Genomic DNA, 5,818 nt, shown 5'->3' on the forward strand with positions numbered 1-5,818 from the left:
CTTGCACTTGGAGTGTAGTGTCGTCGCGAGTCACAGGTTATAGTCTGGTTTTTCTCAAAAAGATTTTCCCCTTTTTAAAACCAAGTTCACTATAACCAATGGCTCTGATACCAATCTGTCACACCCCCAAAATCCACATGCGGAACACCACCGCTTGGATGCGTGACTGACCAGGATCCAGCCACTAATCATACTGAGCATTGATTTAATATTAGAAATATTAACTATCCAAAGTAGTTAGCAACATTGCAGTTTTAAGTTCGATGATTAGTTTAACAAAACAGCGGAAGCATAAACCAAAGTAGTTTTAAAGATAGTTCTTGGTTCAAGATAATTAAACCCAACACACGGGTTTTGACGAACACTACACATCCCCAAGCAGCAGCTCCTGAGTCACTGGTTACCTGCAAAGCATGCAGTAAGGGGTCAACAATAATGCTGAGTGAGTTCACTAGTTGTCCAGTTTTAGTTTACCAAAAACTTAAGTTGTTTAGATAAAGCATTTATAATCACGTTGTGGGGAGCTACCCCATCTGTAAGCTCACTAAACTGTAGATACCGAAACTGTTGACGGAAAGTTGTTGTGCCCCGAGTCAATGTCTATCGTCATTGACCATGTTGCAAGGTCTACTAGTTCACGCCCGATCTCCCCCGGTCACGGTGTGAGGTTGTCAAACCTAATAGCGCTATCAACTAATAACCCGTTCGCCCCCGGCGATTAATCGGTACTGTAAGCAGGGACTTAAAGTGATAGAGTTTCGTTTAGCATGGCTAGTTGTGATTTATAAATAATATCCAAACGTATCTCCCCCAGAGATAGTAATTACCCATTCTGTTTTCCCCCGGAGTAATGGGTCAAAGGTGTTTCTCCCAAAGTTGGTAGTTTGTTCGTGTCCCTCCGCGGGACGCATGCTTTTAGTGTGTGAACTCACCTTGGGTTGCTCGGCAGATTAGGTCACTTGTCAAACACGTTGGTCACCACGTCCTATCATGGTTACCGGTATAGGTCATGTTTGGTGTACAAGCATTCACGTAAAAACTTACACGTAACTAACACGTTGCACGCATACAAGTAAACAGTCATGGGGTTATTGGGCCGGCCCTAACATTCACACATTCAAACAGTAACACGTAGATCAGTCAACAATTAGCCCATATTAAACACATTATGGCCCAATAACCAAAATGGACAGCCCAGTCGCAACCAGGTGATCTCGAGTCGCAACCAGGAGGTCTCGGCTTGTCACGCTGTGGTTGCGAGTCGCAACCGTCGTAGTCTCGGGTTGTCACGCTATGGTTACGAGTCGCAACCGTCGTAGTCTCGATTCGCAACCGTTGCGGTTTCGAGTTGTCATGCTATGGTTGCGAGTCGCAACCGTGTGGTCTCGAGTTATCTCGCTGTGGTTGCGAGTCGCAACAGTGTGGTTGCGAGTCGTAATGCTGTCCCTTTCTTGTTCACGTGCAGATGCAGATACATCAGTCCAATTTGTACTATGTATTCAGGCCCAAATCGGGAAACAGCCAATAAGGTTTAACTAACAACTTACCCAAACTATCTATTAATAAAAAATGGATCAAATCCTAAGGGTTTTCACATATTCAACCATTATTCAACATGTTCATAACAAGTTCATCAATTTTAGGGTTTTCATGTTAAACATAACCACACATTTTTAAACCGAAAATCACATATTTTTAACAAGATCATTTGCGAGAACAAGAAAACATACATTTTGTAGCCGAAATCTTATGTTCAACAACATCATTTTGCAAGAAACAATGAAGCATAGTTTGGTTGGCCATAATCATTCTTAAACTACCATTTTCTAGCCATTTTAAACATGTTACAAGTATTTTACACATAATGGTTTACACATATAGTGAAACTCACAAATCAACCTAAAATCATGCATAACAATTCTAACTAAACATTTGCTAGTTCACTTAATACACATAAAACACACATAAAATAATCACTAACCGGTTGTGAAAAAGGAGCCGAAGACAAAGAAAAGGAACCGAGAAGATGGAGTATCCGAGTGATGATCTTGACCGAGTTTCTTGTCCGAGATCCTTGAGCTTGAACCGAAAGTTGGGAGAGAAAGTGGTGTTGTTGAGGGTTTTCTAGTGAGAGGGAAAGGAGTGTTTGTGTTTGTGTAAAATGAAGGAAGTGGGGGAAAGGTTGGGATTATATACCAAGTATCAAGTAGGCTAAGGGGGTTTCGGCCCAAACCGGTTACGGCCCAAGAGGCCCACTCGAGACCGAGTGGCCCACTCGCAACCGAGTGGTTGCGAGTCATGGTCTCGACTCACATACATATATATATATAATACGTACATACAACACACATTATGCAAATAAAGATCACGTTTTCATTTAATAACATATATATACACAAACCTATTACAAGGTGTTCGTTCGGAAAAACCTAGAGTGTCACAAATGGCTTCATCAAACCATGGCAGTTTCTAATCACTCAACTAGGTGCATGCTTCTCGAGGAAAACCATAAATCATCATGAAGCATCTAACAAGTTGTTAGAAATTTGCCGAGCTATCACATTAAAAGTTCCTTACAACTTCTCTTATTATCTAATGAGAGACTTTGCAAGCAACATGTGGTCAAGCAGGCCATTTTTGATGTATCCACGCTTTTTAATGAAGATAATCACAAGTCAGCTGGACTTTGGTGGAATTCCTGTTGGTTATCAAAGAGCATAACTGATTCTTCAGCAAAATACAAGCATAACTTTACTTAGACCAACAAACAAAAATTTTGGTTTAGTAACTGAACAATGGGTACTACTTGAGATTGAATATGGAGATGGAATAGACATTGATTAAAACCCTTCATAAGTAGGTATTATGTGTGTAAATGGTATGTAGTAGATATGTTTATATGGTATCAAAAATGCTACATGTTCTGTTTTAAATCTTGCTACATAAGTAGATATGTTTAGGAAAATCTGGTAAGAATCAAATAAAATCTGATAGGATTTGATAAATCATCAGAATCTGATAGAATTTATCAGAAACTTCATCAAATCATCAGAATTTGATTCAAGTTCACCAGATAGAACTGAAAACTTTTGATACAAATCATCAGAAATTTGTTTAAAAAAAAGGGTGACAAATTGAGGGGGAAATACATCAAATTCTGTTGACTTCTGTTAACTTTATTTGATCAAAAAAAAAAAAAAAAAAGAGGAAGACGATCAAAGAAATGGAATTTTGACTTAAAAAGAAAATGAAGATGAAGAAAGGTAATTGGACCTCCTCAAAAGAGTAGGGTCCACAAAGAAGGAAATGTGTCATACAACCGATAATGTTTTTTTTTTTTTAATTTCAGATGAAGCACTTAAATGAAACTACAAAAAGAACAAGTTGAAAGGGCACAACCACGATTACACGATTAATCATCATTAAAGTTTTTATACCCATGATCTAACGGTTATATCATGAATCAAAAACCGACATCCCATGATCAAACGGTATAAAAGACAATTAATGATCCTTTAACCGCCACTACATGACACGATCCATATACTCTCAACTCCATAAACCCACAACACTCTGCTAATCATCTTCACTATATAACCCTTAGCAGAAAATTCAAAAGGATCATATCCACCTCACAAGTTCTAAACCAAAGCAAAACTTTGTTCCTCACTCAAAAATCCCTAAATTTCAAACCCTAATTCAAAATGGCCGAAGTAAACCTCAACATCCCAATTGTTCAACATGATGTACCTTTCATTGACGATGATGAATTTCTGCCAATGAAGGAAAACAATTTGCTGATGAATACAGAGCATTCAGAATATGATGTGAGATGCCAACTTCTGATAGAATATCTCATGAACTGTCCAATTACAGGAGCTCTAACAAAAGAGAAAGAAGTACCAGAAAAACTGCTGCAACAATTTGTTCACACCTTTGATGAAGTTGAAGAAAACCAACTCTCTGCCCATGTATGGGAAAATGTTTCCGTAACATTAACTCCTGCAAGGGTAAGAGAATGGCTTGAACTACCCATTCTTGATAACTATGTTGAAGCACCAAGCAGGAAAGAGCTATTAAGCTTTATTATTGAGCTTGGTTACAAGAACAAGAAAGTCAACAAAATTGGTTCAATCAGAAGGAATGAACTACCAGCAATATGGCAAGTGATGATGGAAGTATTAAACAAATGCCTCACTTCAAAAATTGGAGGAACTGATCAGATTAATCAAGCTATTCTAACAATCATGTATGGACTCATAACTGGGTTCAGAATTGATTATGGATTAGAAATTTTTAATCTGATCAAAAGGTCAATCATCACTAAAAATGGAAAAATAATCTCACATTTGCCATATCCGAGATTAATTTCTATTTTTATTTATGAAACATTTGCTGCAAGAGAAATGGAAATTCCAATTCTGTAAAATCTGTGGAGATCAAAAACAATGAAGGCCTGGAGTTCTAATCATGGATGGGAATCTGACAAAGATATCCCTATATTGCCAGAAAGCATGCTATGTTTCATTTCACAAGATTCACAATTCAGAATACAACATGAGACTCTTCTAAACAAGTCAGACTCCACATCAGAAAGAGCCAGCAGAGAAGTTTTCAAATGCTCTTCATCACTGGAAGGAGATGAAGAACAAAAGTCAAAATCATCAAAAGAAGCAGAAGGAGAGAGAATTCTGATGATTAGCAACACATCAAATGATGCTGAAAATGATCAAATTCATGAAGGAAGAATTCATCCAGATTTTGATATACTACAAGAGTCAGCACAGGAACATCATGCAGAATCACAAATAGCTGGAAGAATTCATGAAGAAGTTCAATTTGGTGGCACTAAAATTGAAACAACAGAAGTAATACATCATGAAGAATCTCATATTGCTGGCACATCTTTCTCAAGAACTGTTTTAGTTGATACTTACTCAAAACAAACTAATTCAGAAAGTTCAGTAAATGTTTCTTACAACTTAGAACATAAAGAAACTGAAATTGATAAAGAGGTTACTAGTGCTTATAATCTCAACTCTGAATCAGAAAATGAGGAGGAGTATGAGGTCTCAACAGATAGAGACCAGGAAACTGATCAAGGAAATCTGGAAAAAGGTGATATGTTTACCTTAAAAACTTATGGAGAATCACATCTTGATGTGATTCAAGGACATAAGGAAATCCAGGATGAGAGTATGTCACTCACCACTGGTGGAGATGATACTGGTAAACTTAAAGCTGCACCAAATTCTGGTAAAGCAAAAAGTGATCCTATCATTTCCAAAATAGAGCAAATGTGTTTGCAGCTGGTATGTTAGCAGGAACATCTGTTGTTCCAAATATCCCTGAAAAACCCATGAATCAAGAAAATCTGGAAACAATGTTGGAAAAAGCGTACAAAATTTGCAAAAGAAATCCAGTGGAAGAAAAACTCTATATGTTGTTGTTAGAAATACAAGGTCAAAGGGCTGAAATGAAGATATTATCAGAATCAGTGGAAGCAATAAAGAAACAAACTGATGATAACTCTGAAGCATTAAAGTCCATTCAGAAGATGAAAGAAAAAGCACCAGAACTAAACATTTCTGCATCAGAAATTCAAACGATTCTCACAGAAATAGAAAAGATCAAAACACAAGTTGTGAATGTGATGGAGTCAAGACAGTCAAGCAGTAGAAATAAAGTTTTGGAAGAAGAAATTGCCATTCTAAGGGCAAGTAACAACAGTATCACAGATGCCCTTGAGAAACTGTCAAAGGAATGGTCTGAAAATCAGAAGAAAGCTCAAGATGAATTCAACCAAGCTCAGAAAAAC

The sequence above is a fragment of the Helianthus annuus genome, chromosome 17, assembly GCF_002127325.2.
Source record: "Helianthus annuus cultivar XRQ/B chromosome 17, HanXRQr2.0-SUNRISE, whole genome shotgun sequence".
Lineage (NCBI taxonomy): Eukaryota > Viridiplantae > Streptophyta > Magnoliopsida > Asterales > Asteraceae > Helianthus > Helianthus annuus.